General features: G+C 40.9%; 1 pseudogene; it reads left to right on the top strand.

Moving 5' to 3' along the window:
• The first annotated feature begins 20,312 nt into the window (after positions 1-20,312).
• LOC117346330 lies at positions 20,313-21,092 on the top strand (annotated as a pseudogene).
• Positions 21,093-24,149: the final 3,057 nt, after the last annotated feature.

Below are 24,149 nucleotides of genomic sequence, written 5' to 3'. Positions count from 1 at the left end.
TGGGTCATTTCTATGACCATTATGTGTGGGTGTGTCTCTTTTCCTCCCAGAATTTCCTCTTTAGCAGAAGCTGTCTTATCATTATGTACTTGCAAAAAAAGTAGACAGGTATAATATCACTGCCCTTTTATTTTTCCCTTTTTTTTTATTCCTCCATTATTATTTCCCAACACTTTGGGGTCAAAGTTGATATGGTGCCATGTGGCTTGACTACATATATTAAATCCTTTTCTTTCTTTATTTATTTATTTGCAACATTTATATTCTGTGCGATCTAAATTTCTCACATCAGTTAATACACTCATAATCTGAAATAACAGACAAAATCACTAACAAATCCTAATCTTTACTGTCTCATTCAAAGCATGTTATTTCTGTTAGACTAAGGGCCTGTTTTACAAAGCCACGCTTGCGGCTGCAGCACGGTAACGGCCCTGAAGCCCATAGAAATTTAAAGGGCTTCGGGGCTGTTGCCACATGGCTTTGTAAAACAGGCCCCGTAAGCTTGCCTAAATAAATATGTTTTAATTCTTTTTCAAATTCCTCTATTTGTCAAATATTTCTAAGGCAGTTGCCAACGTGAGAAATAATAGAGAAGCAGACCACAAAGGACAAAAATCAGTGCCTATTAAACGTACTCCCAGGGTATAGAGAAATGCCCAACATGGTCACGTTTCATCAAAAATGGCTGCCTCAAGAGCAAGTTAACCAGCTGATGATTGACACACTAATTACACCAAAGCTGCACTAAAGATGTGTGTTGCAAATAACTTGCCCCTGAGGCAGCCACTTTGGGCGAAACATCAGGCACTTATCTATACTCTAGTTCTGCAGTTTGAAACATCGAGGCTCAGTATTCTTCCAGCCTCACCACATGGAAAGACGGTACCTCTTAACAATGCCTTCTTGGCCGATCTTAATGCTTTTCCTAGATGATAAATCTGCAAGCTGCTTTTGTATGCAAAATGTGGAAGCTGCTGCTCTGAAATTATCAAAGGTGTTCCTATGTGTGGCTCCCTAATGACCACTAGAGGGCATTAAGTAGTTTCTGCTAAAACCTTTTCTCTAATACAACGGCTTCCTATAATTATGCCCTTGCAAATAAGGAAGACTAGTTCTACAGTACATAAATACTATTGTCCTTTTCTTTTTCCCATTTTTTTACTGCTCGGTTATTATGTCTCAGTAGTCTGAGGTGTTTATCACTGACTGTTGGATCAATGCCATATGGCTTGACTGTATATATTAAATCCTGTATGCAAAAGATGGAAGCTGGAGCTCTGAAGGTAGCCTGCACCTGTTGTTTCGATGGATTCAGATGTTTGCAGGTAGCTATTGTTGACTGAGACTTTTGTAACCAAAAAGTTAATTGTTTTCAATGGACTATTCTAATTTGAATCTGATTGCAGCATGGAATGAATTCAGAGAACTGAAAAATTATTGGTGTCTCTTCTCCTTTGGTTTAAATCATAGAAATATTATCAAGCTACCTATAGATTTAGAGGGGCATAATCAAAAGGAACATCTAAGTCTGTTTTCGTCCAAGTCACAAGTTGTCCAAAGTAAAAAATAGCTTAGGACACATTTTTGAAAAATACGTCCAAATTTTTTTTCATTTCGAAAATCGTCTAATCCTGCTGATCTGATTGTCCAAGCCATTAAATCGTCCATCTTTATACCACATTTTCGTTCAACTTTTTGTCCAAGTCAAAAATGCCTAGAACAAGCCCTGATGGACATGGGAGGGGTCTGCAAATGGTGGACTGAACACCCATACATGGCACCTAAATAGTGGGGTACCTTACAGGGCACTGCTGTAAACTTCACAAAAAGGGTGCCATGTCTTCATCTCACTACAGCTTCTTTATAGGGCATGGTGAGCCCCCCAACCTCCTCCAGAATCCCCTAGACCCACTTATCTACCACCCCAATAGCCCTTATGGCTGCAGGAGCCACTTATATGCTAGTAAAAAAGGGTTTTGGGGTGTGTAGGGGTGTGCACATGTTTCAATATCAATGCAGTGATTACAGGGGCTTATGGGCAGGGGTTCACCTCTCTACGGGTCCCTAACCCACCCCCAAGACGGTTTAAGATGCCTCTGTGTAGCACGACTAGGCTTTCCTATACCAGGTTGCCAGCTGATGATGTTCTGGAGGCACAATTTTCAAGTTGTGATTAATATTTTATGGTGGGGAGGGTCGGTGATCACTGGGGTAGTGTGTGGGGAGTCTGTATTATGTATTTGCAGTGCTTATTTCGTCACTTTAGGTGTTTTTTTGTGATTTAGACCATGTTTTAAATGGTCTGAGTCACAACGTCCAAGTTCCGTCGATCGTGGGCTGTATAACTTTCGGTTATACATGCAGTACGACTAAGTCTAAGCCTGCTCACGTCCCGCCCAAATCCCGCCCTCGACACTCCTCCTGAAACGCCCCGTTTAGCTATGGTCGTTCAGCGGCACTATGAAGGCCTAGGTCATTTAGAAATACGTCCAAAACCCGGTTTGATTATCGGAACTTGGACGTCTTTCATTTATGATCGTCTAAGTGCCGACTTAGGCCGGTTTTTGGACGTTTTTCTCTTTCAATTATGAGCCCCTTAGGGTCCTTTTATCAAGCTGCGCTAGAGGTGTTTAGCACGAGCCAGTACGATAAATGCTCTGATGGTCATGGAATTCCAATTAGTGTTGGAGCACTTATCTTGCCGGCCCATGCTAAAAGCCTTTAGAGCAGCTTGTTACATGGGCGAAGGGTGGTTAGAGTAGTATCTGTTCAATATTAGGGCTACCAACAGATGTCTCGTAAGAAGCTATGTCCTTTTTTCAGCTCTTTCTGATATGTCCTCCAGGGTTTTTTTATTTGTAGGTAAATGGCCTATTTTTCACCAGGGGGGAGAAAATAAAACAAAACACAAGACTGGATGAAGGCCGGGGAGGTGACAATGCACCATCATTTTTTGTCACTATTTGACAAAACATGTAGCAAAATACAATGTATTTGCCATCCAAATTTTATTTATTTGGATTTATTGGTATTTGTGTATTTTGGCCATCCAAATGTTACAAAATATAAAATATGGCCCCCAGTAGACAAAAGCTGGATGAGCATAGGTAGATAACATCCCAAATGGTTGTCCTCTGCAAAGCATTGGTTCATTGTATGGAATAGATTAGATATCTTTTTGCACGGGTGACAAAGAGAATCGTTGTTGGTGTATGAAGGGAGACCAGTTCCTCTTGAAAATATGTATCTAATGTTCCTTTGCATCTTGGAAATATATATCTGCTCTTTAATACCAGATGTGGCTGCAGATCAATACCTGAAATATTTAAAAGCTCTAAGCTCTGGTTTGTTTAAAAATTACTCTAAAGAGTCACCTTAGTATCAAGAACGTGCTGGATACAGTAATCAAAGGCAATTGAGACACAGACCAGATTTGATAAAGGACATGTTTGTTTACTTTGAGCCATACCATACAGAAAAAAAGAGTTTATAAGCTTGGAAAAGATTCAGCAAAAATACTTTTTATTTAAATACCAATTAGATAAATCCCTTGATCTGAAATACAGTACTTGCAAAGCATTCTGGGATAAGGCCTGCCTTTTCCCAGGAAAGAAACACAACTACAAGTCCCAGAATGATATAGCCAATCAGAAAGGGGGGTGCTGTTTCCATGCAACAACCGGGTGACAATAACTCCAGGTCAACATGGGCTGGTAGAGCCTTTTCTGCTTTAGCACCCCGCTCTTTCCCTCAGGGCAGGCTGGGTTCTTTAACTCCTAATTTTCTTGGACACTGAAATGAGAAATCTCAGGAAATGGTGAGACATCAGGAACCAGGACTAGCTCACTTTGTTACGGTATCTTAAATACTGTGTGATATACATATAGGATGATTTTAAATGTTGTACATCGCATAAATACTGATTAAATATAAGTGTGAAGAAACAAAATTATTATTTTGTGAAGGAAGGTAGAGGGATCCTTGTTTCGCTTCCTCTCAGCTTAAGATTCTCCGGTGAAATCTCCATCTTCTCACTATGATCTCACTATCGAATAGACCTGGAAAGGAGAGAGAAAAGGGGGGGGGGTGAGTTCAGAATAAGGAGCACCCTGACTTTCAGTGCTAAAATCAGAGACAGTGAAAACGGGGCAGGAGGGAGGGAAGTAAAAAAGTCTTACCCAGCAGCCAATGATGCACAGGGTCAGCAAAAAGATCAAGCAGGCCATCACCAGAAGTGCAATGCCAAAGCCTGGGACCGCACCTAGAAGAAATGAGAAAAACATAGGTTAAATAATCATGCCATGGGTTCAGGTTCTGGCTTTGGCTCGGCGCTTTCAGAGAGAGACCTGGGTTTCATACCATTCCCAGTGCTATCTCCTCTGATTTATTTATTCAATTTTCTATAAAGTTCTCCCCGGGGAGCTCAGAACGGTTTAAATGAAGTTACTAAGGAGACCTGAGGAATGGGTTCCATTCTTGGCTTTGGCTTCACATTTTAGGAGTTTGTGCACGAGTTGAGGTTAGACCTGAGATCCAATCCTAGCATGAGTGGTCAGTGTCCAACTCCAGCAAAGGAGCATATTATTTACATCAAGGTCATTTAAATCTTGTGACAAGTCTCAACAGGAGCTGAAGCCTGGAATGCTTTACCTGTGGTGGTGGTGGTGGTAGGAGTAGAAGTAGAAGTTGGAGTTGTGGTGGTGGTGGTGGTGGCGGTGGTGGCGGTGGTGATATTCTGTGAATCTGAAAAGTAAGAACAAGACATTAGTGCGAGGCTTCACAGATCCTCTTGTTTCATCTGCTACTCTGTCAGTAAAATCTTAAATATTGGGGCACCCAAATTAAAAAAACATTAGGGCTCCTAAATCGTTTAAAATTGTGACCTATTTTGGGCCAAATTTTGGAGCCCGAGGGGTCAATATTCGGCCCTCTTTAACCGGATAGGAGAGACTCCTGCCTAGTTAAAAAGCCCTGTTGTGGCCCAACCACCCATATTCAACAGCACTAAACTGTAATGCCTCCTAATATTTATTATTTTTTATTCATTTATATCAGCTCTGACTGCTGTGGTAGGCGCTGGTGCTAAATATTAGCAGATAGCCAGATAACTTACAGCACCTGAGAAAGCTAGATTGTGAGCCCACCAGGACAGATAGGGAAAATGCGTTATGTTAATCAGGTTTTCTAATCCGCCCTTACCGATTCAGTTCAAGGTCGGATTACATTACAAGAGGTTGGGTCAATGGACAGATTGACTTGGACATTGGTTTGCTAGTACAGGTACTAATACAGTTAGATCATAGTTACATAAGAACATAAGAATTTCCATACTGGGACAAACCAAAGGTCCATCAAGCCCAGCATCCTGTTTCTAACAGTGGCCAACCCAGGTCCCAAGTACCTGGCAGAACCCCAAAGAGTAGCAACATTCCTGAGCTGAGATTGTGATGTCATAATGCCCTATTCCACCAATGCCTAAGAGCCAACCTCCAGTGATATCACAATGGCTTGATTATCCTATACTGTACATGGCTCACATAAGAACATAAGAGCTGCTTACTGGGACAGACCGAAGGTCCATCAAGCCCAGCATCCTGTTTCTAACAGTGGCCAACCCAGGTCCCAAGTACCTGGCAGAACCTCAAAGAGTAGCAACATTCCAGAGCTGAGATTGTGATGTCATCCTGTCTCATTCCACCAATGCCTAAGAGCCACCCTCATCAGTGATGTCATAATGGCTTGATTATCCTATACTTGGCTCACATAAGAACATAAGAGCTGCCATACTGGGACAGACCAAAGGTCCATCAAGCCCAGCATCCTGTTTCTAATAGTGGCCAACCCAGGTCCCAAGTACCCGGCAGAACCCCAAAGAGTAGCAACATTCCAGAGCTGAGATTGTGATGTCATCCTGTCTCATTCCACCAATGCCTAAGAGCCAACCTCCAGTGATATCACAATGGCTTGATTATCCTCTACTTGGCTCACATAAGAACATAAGAGTTGCCATACTGGGACAGACAAAAGGTCCATCAAGCCCAGTATCTTGTTTCCAACCATGGCCATTCCAGGTCCCAAGTCCCTAGCTAGATCCCAAGTAGTAAAACAGATTTTATGTTGCTTATCCTAGGAATAAGCAGTGGATTTCCCCAAGGCATCTCAATAATGGCTTATGGACCTCTCTTTTCGGAAATTATCCAAACCTTTCTTAAACGCCGCTAAGCTAATTGATATCAGCACATTCTCTGGCAACAAATTCCAGAGTTCAATTACACATTGTGTGAAGAAATATTTTCTCCAGTTTGGTTTAAATGTACTACTTAGTAGCTTCAGCGCATGCCCCCCTAGTCCTAGTATTTTTGGAAAGAGTGAACGAGCGACTCATATCTACCCTTTCCACTCCACTCATTATTTTATAGACCTCTATCATATCACCCCTGAGCTGTGTCTTCTCCAAGCTGAAGAGCCCCAGCCGCTTTAGCCTTTCCTCATAAGTTACAAGTATAATGCTGCCCACATATGTATATTACATCACCTTATGAAAGACTCTGGTGGTGATGCCCATGTTAGGCTCGGCATTGAATCTATGGTTTAATTCAGCCCTTGTAGTCTTACACTTGAGACTTTCTGCATTAACATCCTGTATGGTTGCTAGCTTGTTACAAAACTTGTTCTTTCAATCAAATAGCTTTTGAAATTTGTTCACGCAGCTACATGTTTTGCGCTCTTTTATTGCCTTATGTAAATATTATGTTATGCTGTAGTTTTTTAGAGTTTTTCTCCTGATGAAATATGGTATTTTGATGGTCCTATTTCCAGATTTTTACTACACAGCTTTGTTTTATCCCAGACCTGTCATCTGTGAACGTATATGCCAAAGGTTTATGAATTTGCATATACATTATCATATATTTTGTTTGTCATGTATACATATCTTTGACATATTTATCATTCGTTGTATTTATATGGCTTATAAAAAATTTTGTACTTTTTATATGATGTGATTTAATATGTTTTATGTTTTTATGTTTAGTGACCCCCTGATGCAGGCGTTCCTCAGATGCCGAAACACAGCTTCTGCTTGTGTCCTTTTCTGAAATAAACAAGTTGGTTTTACATCAGTGATCTTCAGTGGAGTGTTCATTGTCCGTTCACATTTCCTTTTGTACCACTTAATTCAGCCCTTGGCAGCAGAGCCCCTGGCCCATGCCCCGCCCCTCAGTCCACGCCCCACTCCTGGTCTATACCTCCTCCTTCCTCTGACACTGCTGCCCTGTCCCAGCAGGATGTGGCTTCATAGGCCAGCATCAGTGTCAAGCGGTAGCATCAGAGGAGGAAAGTGCTTCACTTCTGACCTATGAAGGCTTATCCTGCCGGGACAGTGCAGAAGCATCAGAAGAGGGAGGAGGAGAAAGGAGGGAAGCCGCAGGGTAGCTCAACTTATGAGCTAGTGAGGTCATGGCCCTGAGCATTTGGTGCCCTTTAGCGCTGGCGTCCTTGATCAGAGATTCACATGGTCCATAGGTTAAGCTAGCCCTGCTTGGCAGGCAGCATATAACAATAAAAGAAAACCACTGCTCACTACAGCCTGTATTTTGCCTGCTAAATTTTCAGTGGAAAATTCAACTTGAGTTGGGAGCTTAAAAATGATGGGGGTCAATTTCAGCTGGTGGCGATGAGTGTTATTTTAGCCACCAGTGGTGTTATTCCAGGATCTCCAAGGCTGGGAAGGAATGGAAAACAAAAGCGAGAAAGCTATAATTCCCTTATTTCAACTCCATGGTGCAGCTGCACCTCGAATGCTGTGTGCAATTCTGGCCTCCGCATCTCAAAAAAGATAAAGCAGAATTAGAAAAGGTACAGAGAAAGGCAACAAAAAGGATAAAAGGGATGGGACGACTTCCCTATGAGGAATGGCTGAAGTGGCTAGGCCTCTTCAGTCTGGAGAAGAGACAGCACAAGGGAGATATGATAGAGGTCTATAAAATGCTGAGCGGAGTACAGCGGACAGATGTGAGTCACTTGTTTACTCTTTCCAAAAATACTAGGACTAGGGGGCATGTAATGAAGCTACTAAGTAGTAGATTTTAAAACAAACAGAAGAACATATTTCTTCACTCAACGTGTAATTAAACTCTGGACTTCTTTACCAGAGAACGTGGTAAAAGCAGTTAGCTTAACAGAGTTTAAAAAAAAAGTTTGGATAACTTCCTGAAAAAAGATGGACTTGGGGAAATCCGCTGCTTGTTCCAGGCTCTTCAGTTTACATGAAGCATCAGTCCCCCTCTTTATTCCAACCATAAGGTCCTACAATAACCCAAGCTAGCACCAGTATCACAGTGACTGTTAACTGACCAATGTGGCCTCTGGTCTTACCAGCTGACAGCCAGTCACTTACAACTTGCCATACAGATCCAGAATACAAGAACAGCTTCCCTGGGTCATCTAGCCCTGTATCCCGTCTTCACAGTGTCCAATCCAGGTCACAAGTACCTAGCAAAAACCCAAAGAGTAGAAACATTCCATGCTACTAAGCCAGGGCAAGCAGTGGCCCTCTCCCATTTCTGTCTCAATAGCAGACTAAGGACTTTTCCTCTAGGAAATTATCCAAACCGTTTTTAAAACCAGCTACTTTAACCGCTCTTACCACATCCTCTGGCAACGCATTCCACAGCTTAACTAAAGTATATGATAAATAATACAAAGATAATGGAAAAGCTCCTAAATCTTAGCTCATGTATTGTAACACCATTACCAAAGCTCATGTTTTGTAACATCATTACCAAAGCTCATCTATAGTAACACCATTATATGAGATCATAAATTAGAGTTCATGTATAGTAACATCATTACCAAAGGGCATATATTGTAACACCATTTACTCAGGTACTGTAACATCATTACTGTAGCTCTGGTATTGTAACATCAGTATAGGAGCTCATAATTGCACCTCAAGTATAGTAACACCATTCCTGAAGCTCAGGTATTGTAATACTGTTATAAAAGCTTAGGTGGACCGCTCTGAATTGACTATCCACTCATTCGTAGCGGTATAGAAGCTTTCAATAAACATAAGCATAAACAGCAGGCACATTCAGGGGCATAATTAAAACATTAAAAATATCCCCCAAAACGCCTAAGTTAGCACTTGGAAGTTTTTCTCACCAAAACTTCCAAGTACCAATTTTTGAAACTAGATATTTGGACGGCTTGAAGGGCGTTCGTCCTCCAGAGCGTCTAAATCTAAAAAGGGGCATGTAAGAGGTATGTTATGGGCGGGCTTTGGGGCGGCTTAGACTTGGATGTCTTGCAGCAATAATCAAACCTTTTACAAGACGTCTTGGAAGGAACTTAGATGTTTTCGGCTAGACCTGTTTTACAAGTGTCTAAGTGTCAAAAAGGGGCCCAAACTGACCACTGGAGGGATTAAGTCATGACCCCCCTACACTCCCCCAGTGGTCATTGACCCTATCCAACTCGCCAAATTTCTAAATCAAACAGTGCATGACTGTATCTAGAACAGCAGTATTTAGTATGGAAAAGCCTAGTGGAGCATTATACAGGTGCCTTAAGTAGCTTAGTGGATGGGCTAATGAACCATAGAGAGGAGGAGCCAGACCCATAAGCCACTCCAACCACATTTATGGTGGAAAATTGGAGCTCACCAAAATATACTGCCATATAGGTGCCACTTGCAGCCATAAGGGCTTGAGTACCTGAATGTAAAAACCACCTAGACAACCTCCGTTGATAGGCAGTATATAAATAACTAATAAACTTGGAAACTATTAGGATGGTAAATAGGTGGGTATAGTAAGTTTTGGTGGCGTTTTGAGGGCTCAGCTTAAATTATAAGGGGGTTATGGTGAGATGTACATCTGGCACCCTTATGTGAAGTCCACAGCAGTGTTCTCTAAGGTGCCCCACTGCTCTGTTGGTATGTCTGTGTGGCCAATCCATTAAAATGCGGGACCCTCCCACATCTCAATGGTGTCCATTTGGACATTTTTGTGGTTGAAAATGGCGAATAAAGTTAGATGTTCTGCCGGTCTAGATGTTTTGGCGGCCAAGATTTCTAAGTAGGCGATTTAAAAAATATATGTCTAGTGACTTTGTCAGTTTTGAAAATGGCTGTTTCTCCGCGCCCCCCCCCACCCCCCAACTTTGGACATTTTGCAAGTCGGCCTTAGATGCCCTAGCGAAACTCCCCTCAAAGCCTTTCCTATGCCAAGCATAACAAGTCCTTTCAACAAAAACATTTTAGACTTTATACTTCAGAAACAAGCTTGCTTGCTTACAGCCACTTCTAGGGTGGAAAAGTCATCAAAATGTTTGTAACATCTGGACTGTTGAACAACTCCCAAACTAGTGATTATTAGCCAAGTGTAAGGAAGGAAGGCTAAGACACATGGAAATGAAGTTACTTGTCCTGCAGTCACACACAGAATCACTGACAGGGCATGAATAGATAAAGCAACTTTCCCTATGGTAAGACAGAGAAAATTAGTGGCAGATCTATGGACTGGTACACACGGTTCCAAAAGCAGGTCTGAATCATAGCCTCAAGGCCATCCCTTCTAACAAAACAGCACACAAAAGCAAAACTGATGCCCTCCGAACTATGAATCAAATACAGAATCTTGAACCAACTTAAACTTGCCTTCGGCCCCTAAATGGCCCTCGGCCCTTTGTATACCCCATTCCCTCTCCTCCTCCTCTCTCACCTGCTGTATGGTAGCTCAGAGCCAGAATCAGCATCAGAAACCCAAGAGCCAACTTGGGAGCAGCAAATCCAAGAGCCATTTCCAAAACGTAGGTACCAACGGACGCTGGAGGCCAAGTCGACAGAAAGTCAAAGGTGGCGTGTGCTGTCCTAGAGCATGAAACAGGAGTATATATAGTTCCTGAGCAAGGAGGTCATGCTACAGGCTGTAATTATCCCTCATAGACTAGGAATGGCCTGGGTGCTGCAGCAGTGTCTCAGGCTCAAAGTATGGGATTGAGAAATAAGAAATAGATTGTTTTCAAATCTTTGCAAAAGATACACTCATGTGCAGGGGAGAGCTATATCAACAAATATTGAATATTAATCTTGATAGCAGACTGAGTCATGCCTCAGATCTCTCTATCTGTGTTCACACCCTGTTTCCTCATGTTAAGGTTGTGATGCCATCACAACTGGAGCCTCTACCATTTTTTTTTGTCTCCAGAGAAGGGGGTGGGCTATGGAAAGCAAACTCTCCTATTACTGCTCCCCTCTTTATCCTTCTGACACCATAGGATCTGCAGAGGGGACCCCCGGGCGTGAGATTAAAAACCTCACGTAAAACCGTGCCTTTGGATAAGGCCTGAAACGATTTCAGGATATGCAAAAGCCCTGCAAATCAACTTTCCTCCTGAGGAAATGTCCCTGATTACAAGAGCGCCTCTCACAGATTACAAATTTGTTCCCCCAACCCGCAAAATATGTAATAGTCAACTAAGAGCATAGATTGCGAACCTACTAGGGCCAGAAAAAAGTACCTGCATATAATATATATGTAAACCACTTTGAATTTATCCACAGAAAGGTGGTATGTCAAATTCATTACCCTCACCCTATCACATCACATTACAACTTATTTTCAAGTGCCACAGGACCGTGAATTTCTATGCGGTTTACAAAAGAAGTTGGACAATAATTAATCAGAGTTAGAAAATAAGAACCTTAAAACACACTCTCCTCTCCCGTTTATCTTCAGCCTCTGTATGTTCTTGTACTATTTTAATTTTATGTTTTAGTTCATTTTATAACCCACTTAGATTTTACAATGGTTATATTTGTGGTATATCAAATAAACTGAACTGAACTCTGTGGCTTCTAGCTAGTTAGAGACCCTATTCAATCTCTAGTTACTCTATGTTCCCATTTGGTTTTACCACATTTGTATCTATCCTGCTATACTGGGATAATAATGATAATAATAACAGTATATATACCGCAGGACCGTGAAGTTCTATGCGGTTTACAACAATTAAAAGATGTTACAGATTGAGATTGTGCAGGTTAGTTGCCTAAATACTTTAGGAACAGATATGTTTTTAGGTGTTTCCTAAATTCCCCATAAGTAGTAGACGTAAGCAATTGTTCTAGATCTTTACCCTATAATGCTGCCTGATGTGAGAGGAGATGTTGATGATGTCTTTTAAATTGACATCCTCTAACCGGAGGGGAAACAAAATTCAAGTGCGAGCTTCTCTTATGTCGGTTGGCTGAGAAAGAGAAAAGGTCAGTTATGTATTTAGGGGCTAAACCGAATAGTACCTTAAAACAGAAACAACCAAACTTGAACGTCACACGTGCCTCCATCGGCAGCCAATGCAGAAGTCGGTAGGAAGGTGTAACATGGTCAAGCTTCTTCAACCCGAAGATCACTCTGATCGCTGTATTTTGCACTAGTTGTAGTCACCGAAGGTCCATCAAGCTCAGTATCTTAGTAACATAGTAAATGACGGCAGATAAAGACCAAAATAATAATAATAATAACTTTATTTTTCTATACCGCCAACACCCAAAAAGTTCTAGGCGGTTCACAGAATAATTGAACTGGACATTCCAGTGATGATACAAAGCACACAGAAAAGCAGTACAATATTTCAATAGTTACAAATACAATAAGAAACTATGACATAGTCATCTATCAAGTAATGAATTTTTTGAACAGGTGTAGGTCTTAACCAATTTTCTAAAGGTGTAATGAGATGCAGATTGTTGAATCAGGTCATCTAACCATACTTGAACTTTACTTGCTTGATAAGCCAAAGATCGATCAAAATATTTTTTATAACGGCAATTTTTGGAATTAGGAAAAGTAAATAAACCAGTACGTCGAGTAGGACTAGTCGAACAGTACCATTCAAAATGAGAGAGGAGATATAGCGGAACTAATCCAAATAACATCTTATAGCAAATACAAGCAAATTTGAAAAGTACTCTTGCTTCCATCCAGCCTACCCAACCATACATAAATTCATGATTTAAATTAAATTCTCCTTTTTCTTAGATATTTCTGGACCCGAAACCCAGAGCTCTGCCCAGTACTGCACATAGGTTCTATCTACTGGAGTCATTGTCAAAGCTCACTCCAGTCCATCTAACCCATTTCAGCTGTCGAACCCCTCCCCAGCCCATCCTCAACTGAATGTTCATATACAGGACACAGACAGTACAAGTCTTCCCAGTACTGGCCTCAGTTCTTCAATAAATACCCATTATTTTCTGATTAGAGTTCATAGTCTGTTATTAAGAAAGACATGGGGGAAGCCACTGCTTGCCCTGTATTGGTAGCATGGAATATTGCTATCTTGGGTTTTGGCCAGGTACTAGTGACCTGGATTGGCCACCGTGAGAACGGGTACTGGGCTTGATAGACCATTGGTCTGACCCAGTAAGGCTATTCTTATGTTTTCTGTATTCATGCCATGCTGTTTTGAACTCTGTCACTGTTTTCCGCTCCACCACCTCCCTCGAGAGGGCATTCCAGGCATCAACCCTCTCCTTAAAGAATTTCCTAATATTATTCTTAAGCCTTGCACCCCTCAACCTCTGGTTTTACCATTTTCTTTTCTCTGGAAAAGGTTTTGTTCTATGTTAATATCTTTCAAGTATTTGAACATTTGAGTCATATCTCCCCTGTCCCTCCTGTCTTCTAGGGTATACATATTCAGGGCTTCCAGTCTCTCCTCATACGTCTTTTTGGTACAAATCTCCTACCATTTTCGTCGCCTTTCTCTGGACCACTTCAAGTCTTCTTATGTCCTTTGCCAGATACGGTCTCCAAAACTGAACACAATACTCCAAGTGGGGCCTCACCAACTACCTGTACATGGGCATCAATACTTTCTTTCTTCTACTGGTCATGCTTCTCTCTATACAGCCCAGCATCCTTCTGGCAACAGCCACCGCCTTGTCACACTTTTCTTTGCCTTTAGATCTTCGGACACTATCACCCCAAGGTCCCTCTCCCCATCCATGCATATCAGCTTCTCACCTCCCAGCACATATGGCGCCTTCTGATTTCTAATCCCCAAATGCATTACACTGAACTTCTTTGCATTGAATTTTAGTTGCCAGATATTAGACCATTCTTCTAACTTTTGCAGATCCTTTTTCATGTTTTACATTCCCTCCTCCGTGTCTACTCTGTTACAAATCTTGGTATCATCCGCAAAAAGGCAAACTTTTACTTCTAACCCCTCAGCAATGTCACTCACAAACATATTGAACAGGATCAGCCCCAGCTCCGATCCTTAATGGACTCCACTACTCACCCTTCTTTCTTCCGAGCGAATTCCATTAACCACCACCCTTTGGCATCTGTCCGTCAACTAATTTCTAATCCAGTTCACCACTTTGGGTCCTAACTTCAGCCTGTCAAGTTTGTTCAAGAGCCTCCTATGAGGAACAGTATTAAAGACGTTGCTTAAATCTAAGTAAATTACATATAGAATATGTACTCAATCAAAAAATTCAATCAGATGCATTTGGCACAATTTACCTTTAGTAAAACCATGTTACCTCGGATCCTGTAACCCATTAGATTCTAGGAATTTCACTATCTTTTTTTCAGCACCGCTTCCATTATTTTTCCAATAACTGAAGCGAGGCTTACTGGCCTGTAGTTTCCCGCTTCATCTCTGCGACCATTTTTGTGAATAGGGACCAGATCCACTCTTCTCCAATCCCTAGGAACCACTCCTGTCTCCAAAGATTTGTTGAACAAAACTTTAATAGGACCCGCCAGAATCTCTCTGAGCTCCTTCAATATCCTGGGATCCCATCCGCTCCCATTGCTTTGCCCACCTTCAATTTTTAAATTTGTTCATAAACACTTTCTTCCGTGAATGGAGCAGTATCTACTCTATTCTTGTGTGTAACTTTGCTAGACAATCTCAGTCCTTCTCCAGGATTTTCTTCCCTGAACACAGAAGTATTTGTTTAACATGTTTGCTTTCTTCTCATCGTTCTCCACATATTGGTTCATAACATCTTTTAGTTCCGCAATTCCATTTTTCAACTTCCTAGCCATTTGCTCTTCCGCTTGTGCTTTTGCCAGCCAAATCTCTCTTTTGGCTTCTTTCAGTTTCACCTGGTAGTCCTTTCTGTACTCCTCTTCTTGGGTTTTTTTTAAATATTTCACAAACACCAACTCTTTTGCCTTTATTTTCTCTGCCATTAGTTTGGAGAACCATATTGGTTTTCTTTTTCAGAATAAAGATTATGTTTTTTAGGATCCACTACTGCTAGAACTATTTTGAAAGACACTGAGAATAAACAGTCTTCATAGAAATATTTAAGCTAATGTGCAACGCTGTTATACTAATAGGACTAAATGTCCTAATTGTTGCATTTGTATTTTCTTCTAATTTAGGTAACAACTTCACTCTATGGAAACCGCCCTTGCTAAAGTCTCCAATGACCTGCTCCTGGTCAGATCTCAAGGCCTCTATTCTGTCCTCATCCTCCTTGATCTCTCTGCTGCTTCTGACACTGTTGATCACGTGTCGATATGCTTTCCTTGCTTGGGTTTCGGGGCTCTGTTATTTCTTGGTTTTCTTCTTATCTTTTCCATTGCACTTTGAGTGTATGCTCTGGTGAATCCTCCTCCACCGCTATCCCGCTATCAGTCAGTGTACCCCAGGGCTCTGCATTGGGACCTCTTCTTTTCTTCATTTTTCCATTTACACTTATTCCCTTGGCGTTCTGATCTCATCCCATGGTTTTCAGTATCACCTCTACGCTGAGAACTCACGGATTTACATCTCTACACCTGACGTTTCTACAGAAATTGAGGCCCCGAGTCTCAGCCTGCCTATCCGACATTACTGCCTGAATATTTCAGCACCATTTAAAACTAAACATAGCCAAGACTGAGCTTCTTATCTTTCCTCCTAAACCTACATTTCCTCTTACTCCATTCTGTATTCCAGTGGACAACACTCTTATCATCCCGATCTCATCAGCTCACATCCTCAGAATTATCTTTGACTCATCTCTCTCCTTCTCTGCACAAATCCAACAGATTGCTAAAGCTTGTCATTTCTTTCTCTCTAATATCGCTAAAATCTGACCTTTCCTGTCTGATCACACTACCAAAACCCCTATCCACATGCTCATCACCTCTCACCTAGATTACTGCAATTTGCTTCTTACAGGTCTTCTGCCAAACCATCTCTCTTCCCTTCAATCGGTTCAAAATTCCGCTGCATGACTTCGCTATGCTCACATCACCCCTCTCCTCAGTTCACTCCATTGGCTCCCTATTCACTTCAGCATATAGCTCAAATTCCTCTTATTGACCTACAAGGGCGTTAGTTCTGCAGCTCCTCGGTATCTTTCTCTCTATTCCTCCCGGTCGTTGGATAAGTCTCTCTTAGCTATACCCTTCACCTCTACTGCTAACTCCAGACTTTGTCCCTTCTATCTTGCTGCATCGTATGCCTGGAACAGATTGCCCAAGTTGATACATCAAGCTCCATCTCTGGAAGTGTTCAAATCCAGACTATAAGCCCACTTTTTCGAGGCTGCTTTTATCTCCTAGCTCTGACCCACCTACAATGTACCCATGTCTATTTTGTCACTCCCTCTGTAATTCCCTGCTTGTCTTTCTGATTAGATTGTAAGCACTGTTGAGCAGGGAATGTCTCTTACATGGTTAATATAATGTATAGTGCTGCAAACGTCTGGCAGTGCTATAGAAATGATAAGTAGTAGTAGTAACTTTTCCTCCAATTTCTTACAGTTTAAGGCAGGAATGGGCAACCTTTATACACAGAGGGCCACATAAATGTCAGTTCTATCCCTAGTGGGCCACTTATGGAAAATTAACAAATGTGCTATATATTCACTGCCAAGAAAACTCAATGGGATGACTGAATGAACATAAGTTATTACCAGAATGCTCTGTTATTGTATACTTCTGTTTTTCCAAACAGCTGCTAACACTGTCAAACAAGTCTTATCTTGTAGTTACATCCTTCAGTGATACCATTCACAACAAAACTCTGGTTATTGTTACTTCCTGTGTATACTTCCCATCTTCTCAAGGACACATAAAGTTCATTTCTGAGACACAGGTGGTCCACCCCTGGTTTAAGGTGTATTAAAATGATAACTGCCATTCATCTTTGATAGCAAGGTAGTGTACCAACAAAAAGCTATGGAAGAACATCTGCACACAAAAAAGTGCAAAGATTTAATTCCAAAGATTAACTGATACCTGGATAAATTGCAGGAGCCATCATTGACCGAGATTTTCAGTGTCGGTACCCAAACAAGCATGGGATGAACACAGAGGATCTCTAATCAGAAAATAATGGGTAGACATTGAAGGAACTAAGGCCATACTGGGCAAGCTTGCACAGCCTGTGTTCCTTATATGGACATTTGGTGGAGGATGGGCTGGGGAGGGTTTCGATGGCTGGGATGGTTAAGTTGGGCTGGAGTGAGCTTTGATGGAGACTCCAGTTGATGGAACCTAAGCACACTACTGGGCAGGGCTCTGGGTTTCTGGCCCAGAAATATCTAAGTAAAAGGTCCACTTAAACTAAATAATTAATTTATGGAGCATGTATGGTTGGGCAGACTGGATTGACCACTCAGGTCTTTATCTGCCGTCATTTACTATGTTACTATATGTAGGCTGGCATTGAATACATACATCTAGTTCAGCCCATGTGGCTAGTATTTTAAAAATCCTCATGATAAAATATATATCTGAAGAACTAGTAGATCTATCAGGATTCATTTAAATGAACATAAATCTAAAATAAAAATCAGTGTCCCATTGGATACAGAAAAATCATGCTCTTTCAGATAGTCACACTGCAAGTCACGCAAAACACAGCAGCCAGACTGATAATGGGAACATCGAAATATGTTTACATTACGCCCTATCTCCAACCACTACACTGGCTGTCAGTTGCGTTCAGAGTTCAGAACAAAGCAGTGATGATTTGTCACCAATTCCTGTACGGTACTATACCTGAACTATTCAAGAGCAAGATGACTAATTATCTGCCGAATAGATCACTACGCTCTGAGAATTTAACCCTATTACATTACATTACATTAGGGATTTCTATTCCGCCATTACCTTGCAGTTCAAGGCGGATTACAAAAGAATTATCAAGGAAGTATTACAAAAAGATCTTACCAAAAAGAGATTTGGTCATTTTCAAAGAGAGTAAGAAATGAGTATAGTTATTTGTTTAGGGTAGTTGGCTTTAGTGAGAGGCGGTGTTTGATACTTGCGGTGTTATTTATTTTTCAGGGATTTCTTGAATAGTATGGTCTTTATTTCTTTTCTAAAAGTTTTGTAGTCTAGGGATGCTGTCAGATTGGCGATTTGGTTGTCTAGTTTGGCTGCTTGAGTGGCTAGTAGGCCATCATATCGTTTTTTCCGTTTGGTCTCCTTAATTGGGGGGTATGAGAATGGGGTGTGAGTTTTCCTATGTCTGGTTGAGGTGTTGTGGATGAGGCGGTTATTCAGGTAGTTTGGACTGTCTCCGTATAAAGTCTTAAATAGTAGGCAGTAGAATTTAAATTGTATTCTTGCTGGGATCGGAAGCCAGTGCGATTGGAGATATGCTTCTGTAATGTGATCATGTTTCTTTAATGAGTAGATGAGTCTTAGTGCTGTGTTTTGGATAGTTTGTAGTTGTTTTGTTATGGTTGTAGGGCATGGGAGGTAGAGAAAAGGCAAGTCGAAATAAAATAGGTTTTCAAGCTTTTCTGAAATGTCAAAAAATCAGAGGTCAGACGGATAGAATCTGGAACCGAGTTCCATGGTAAAGGTTCGGCTACTTGGAATATACGTGATCAATTTGCAACTTTGGCGACAGAGTGGAAACAGCCAAAAAAGCTTTCTCTAGTGATCTCAAAGAACGAGAAGGCACACAAGTCTGTAGCAGAGAACATAAAAATTGCCGCTGCTGGGTCAGACCAGTGGTCCATTGTGCCTAGCAGTCCGCTCAAGCAGTGGCCCCCAGGTCAAAGACCAGTGTTCTAAATGAGTCCAGCCTCCCCTGCATACGTTCCAGTTTAGCAGGAACTTGTCCAACTTTGTCTTGAATCCCGGGAGAGTGTTTTCCCCTATAACAGAATCTGGAAGAGCGCTCCAGTTTTCTACCACTCTCTAGGTGAAGAAGAACTTCCTTATGTTTGTACGGAATCTATCCCCTTTCAACTTTAGAGAGTGCCCTCTCGTTCTCCCTACCTTGGAGAGGGTGAAGCAATCACCTTGGGCAATAGATCCCAGAAAGATTTGAATACTAAGGTTAGAAGCTTAAATTGTAATCTCCAAACAACCGGCAACCAGTGAAGTTCGGTCGGCACAGGTGTAACATGGAAATAACGGGGCAATCTAGCTATTACCCTGGCAATGGTATTTTGAGCCACCTGAAGTGCTCTGAGTGAAGTCTTCGGCAAGCAGCAGAAAAGAGAATTACAATAGTTTAGATGTGGTAAGACATAACTCTGCATAACCAATCTAAAGTTCATAGCTGACAGCAAATCCCATAGTTTTAACACCATCCTTATTTTAAAGAAAACAGTTTTGACTACTGCAACAATGTGGCTGTGAAATTTTAATGAGGTATCAAGGATTACTCCCAAACTCTTCATTTTCTGTTATAAGAGTAAGATGTTGTGACTATTTTGTAAAGAGAAGACAACCAAAGGAGTTCCTGTGTATGGCTTCCTAATGATCACTAGAGGGCATTGGGTAGTCTCTATCTCTGTGACATTTCCTCTAATAGAATATAATCAAAGGAGAGAACTGGATGGGTCATATGGGCCTTTACCTATCATCATTTTCTGTTTCTTTACCAAAGGAGCTCCTGTATGTGGTTCCCTAATGACCACTAGTGAGCACTGGGTAGCCTCGGTCTCTATTGTACTTTAACAGAATGAACCAAAGGTGTTCCAGTGTGAGGATCCATAATGACCACTAGAGGGCATTGGTACTCTCTACTATAACCTTTTCCTTAATAGAAAGGCTCTCTGATCATGTTCTTGCAGATAAGGTAGACTTCCCATTGCTTAAGGCTGGTTGACTGGAAAATCTCTTGAGAACCTCTGGTGGGTGGCACGGGTGAATGGGTGACTAGTTTAGGAGATCGAGCTGCTGCAGAACCTTAGCTTTAATGTGGATTGGTAGCAGTTGGAGGTGCATAGACAACATTTTGAACTTTGACTGGAGTGACAGGAATCATTGGGTTGGCGTGCAGAGTCCTCTCCCGCAACCCTCCCTCTTACCTCAGGTATAAAGATGGATTTGGTACTGAACTATGCAGATTATTACATTTTTACACCATATGTATATCAAGCTACCTGGCCAGAGGATGATGGCCTTCGACATGTCTCCTTATTGTGACAAATACTGGTGGACTTATCATTTACTTCCTGTTTGGAATACTCAGTTATTATCTTTTTTTTTTTTTTTTACTACAATTTGATGAAACATCCACAGTTTTGAAGAACCAGGTGCAGCATGAGATCAAGTTTTCAGTGCAGTCCATGCCATGGATGAGTATTCCCACTGTTACTCTCTTTTTTGTCGAAGTCAGAGGGTACAGCAGACTTTATAACAACATTGAAGACTCACCATATGGCTGGTTTGAAATAATATTCAGTATACTTTCGTTTATTTTCTTCACGGACTTGGGTATCTATTGGATCCATCAATTTCTCCATCCTAAGCTTTAAGACTTTTCACAAGCCCCATCATATATGGAAGGTTCCTTCTCCATTTGCAAGCCATGCTTTCCATGGGTTCCTTCAGAGTCTGCTGTATCATATTTATCCTTTTATTTTTCCTTTACACCAAGTGGCTTACTTAGGTCTCTACATCTTTGTCAATATCTGGATTGTATCAATTCATGATGGTGGTTATTGTGTCCCACAATATCTAAGTTATGTTATCAATGGCTTGGTCCTTAACACTGACCATCATCTGTATTTTGATTACAACTATGGTCAGTATTTCACTCTATGGAATAAAATCAGTGGCTCCTATAAAAACCCCTCTTCCTTGATCATGATTATTTGAGAAAGTTGAAAGAATGTGCATCAAACAGGACAAGCAATGGTTTTGAAAATGGAACACATGAATATGGGAAAAAATAAATTTATTGATTCCTAAGAGAAAGCCATGAGTATATACTGTTCATAAAAAGAAACCAATATCAACCTGATTTGAAGTTATTTTAAAAAGAGAGAAAAGATTATTGATGCTGTTTTGTTAGAACAATGGATCTTGGCATCTTGGGGGAGAGTGTGGACCAGTGGTCAAAGCTACAGCCTCAAAACCCTGAGTTTGTGGGTTCAAACCTGTGCTGTTCCTTGTGACCCTGGGCAAGTCACTTAATCCCCCCCCCCCATTGTCCCAGGTACATTAGATAGATTGTGAGCCCACCAGGAAAGACAGGGAAAGATGCTCAAGTACCTGAATAAATTCATGTAAACCATTCTGAATTCCCTTAGGAGAACAATTACATTACATTAAAGATTTCTATTCCACCATTGCCTTGCGGTTCAAGGCGGATTATAAAAGAATTACAAAAAACATATTTCAAGAAGAAGATATCTGGTAATTTCTAGAGGAGATAAAGAGTAGATGAGGTTGCTTTGGGGAATCGGAAATAATAATAATAATAATAACAACTTTATTTTTGTATACCGCCATACCCCAAAGAGTTCTAGGCAGTTCACATTAGTTAAACAGAGATTACAAGTGGTTACATATCCAATTGATCATAGAGTTGCAAACAGCAAGGAGAGAGTAGTTACAAGAGGTTACATATCAAAATGATCGTAGAGTTGCGAACCGCAAGGAGAGGAGTAGGGGGGAGAGGAGGGGGAGGGGAGTAGATCAGAAGGGGGGGGGAGGAGGAGGATGGAAAAGGGGCATTAAGGGTCTAGGTCTCGAAAAAGTATTGGGATGTGGTATTGGGAAGTGGGAAGGAGCTAGTGGTATATAGAAAATTGAATAATAAATAGTTATACATAATACCACTGCCCTGTCTCTTTTTTATTACTATTTCCCAGTAGTTTGAGATGTTTGTCACACCATTACATTACATTACATATTTATGGATTGCTAATACAAGGGGGGTGCTGAAAAGTTCTCAGCCCAACCAACCAACTTCCTAAATTCTGAGCATTATTTTGCCATTGAAAAGAGTGTTATCTTATATCATTAAGTGCCAATTTACAGAAATGAAATTCTATGTTTTGACATTGTTTCAGATCATTGATTGAACCATATCCACATCGTTCACTTTTTGGCACTTTTTAACCACTGCGCCACACTCTCCCCTGTGCGCCACACTCTCTCATGTATGACATCATCACTGTATGACATCATCACTGTATGACTCTCATGTATGACATCATCACTGTATGACATCCATGCATGCGCGGAGGCCCTCCGGCCGTGACCCTGAGCCTGTTACTTTGCCAGTGGGGGATCCGGGTGGAGGGAAGGTGCGGGGAGAGGAGGAGACGCTGGCACCGCCTGACTGCCTACAAGACGAGCCTCTCGCCACAAGAAGTACATCCTGTAAGCAGTCAGTCAGCACCAGTGCCTCTCCTCCTTGCCGGCATCTCGGCGGGGTACACCTGGAACCGACTGCAGCACACTAGCGCACCGTGTTCTTATGAATGATTGCTACCCCTCCGCCTCTTTTTTCTTTCTGCATAGATGTAATATTTTGTAACCGTATGAAAGAAGATCTCTTATTATCAGTCATCCTGTAATTGTAGCCAGGTTTCAGTTACCAGTAGTAATCCTGGTTGTTTTTGCATTAGCCAGTCCCTGCTTTGTTTATCAGAGAGCTAGCATGAGTACAGTAGCCAGGGATTGGGAGAACTCAATATATTGATCCACTCATTAATTATTTCAAAACTTGATTATTGTAACTCTTTATTAATAAATGTCACCCAAAAAGAAAAGAGGCGACTTCAGATAGTTCAAAATACCGCCATCAAACTAATATACAACCGTAAAAAATTTGATCATGTTACACCAACTCCTGATTGATTCGCACTGGCTTCCTGTCGCTCATCGCATTACTTTCAAAATTTTGCTTTTAGATTTTAAAACATTGTCCTCAAACGAACCCCAATTCATTAATAAATTACTTATTCCCCATAGTACATCACGTTCTTTAAGGTCCACTAATCGAAAACTTTTAACAGTTCCGTCATTAAAAGTTATTGGAACTCGTCGCCTTGATATCTTTTCTGTAATGGCCCCACAATTATGGGGCCTCAGTATATAAGAGAGGAAAATGACCTCAGTATATAAGAGAGGAAAATGACCTTATATACCTTATATGACCTTATATACCTTATATGACCTTATATACCTCAGTATATAAGAGAGGAAAATGACCTAAAACATTTTAAAGGTATTCTGAAGAGCTTCCTTTTTAAAGATGCTTTTAATTTATAAATCATATTTGACGATTATCTTTTTTTCTCTCTCTTTTCCTCTTTTAATTTTATTCACCTTACCTTGCTGTTTTTACCATCTATGTTACCTTTTATATATACAATTGTAGTTCTGCCCTCTCTTCCCTTATGTATCTGTTAGTTTGTATGTCAGTATGTCAAACTTATTTAATTAATTATAAATAACCTAATGTATACACTTTTTTCTTCCTTTTTATTTGTAAATCGCTTAGCAAATTAAATTAAGCGATTCAATAAGTTAAAAATAAACTTGAAACTTGAACTTGTTTGAGGAGGCGTTATGTTTTACCTTTCAAGTCCTAAGGTTGTTAATCGATCTACCGTTGTCTGGTTTCTTGTGTAGCTTCTTCTGGGGTCTGTTACCAATGACAACCTCCATTTGCCTCATTTCTGGGATGAGGCATTTTGAGTATTCATTTGTGTATGAAGGGTCTACCCTGGGCTCTACATGATTTCTATTGGTCACCTTAATAGGTAATTGTCTATTCGATAATATGTCCTCTGTTAATTGTCCTAGTAGTATTATCAGCAGTCCAAGTCCTATACATATTCTAGCTATGTTTCTCAGCATTTTGAGTGTTAAAATAGAAAGAAGAGGAGATAGGGAATAATTGTTTATACAATATTTAAG

This window comes from Geotrypetes seraphini, chromosome 12 (genome assembly GCF_902459505.1).
Source record: "Geotrypetes seraphini chromosome 12, aGeoSer1.1, whole genome shotgun sequence".
Taxonomy (NCBI): Eukaryota; Metazoa; Chordata; class Amphibia; order Gymnophiona; family Dermophiidae; genus Geotrypetes; species Geotrypetes seraphini.
The sequence above is the reverse complement of the archived record's forward strand: the minus strand, read 5'-3'. Positions and strand labels throughout refer to the sequence as shown.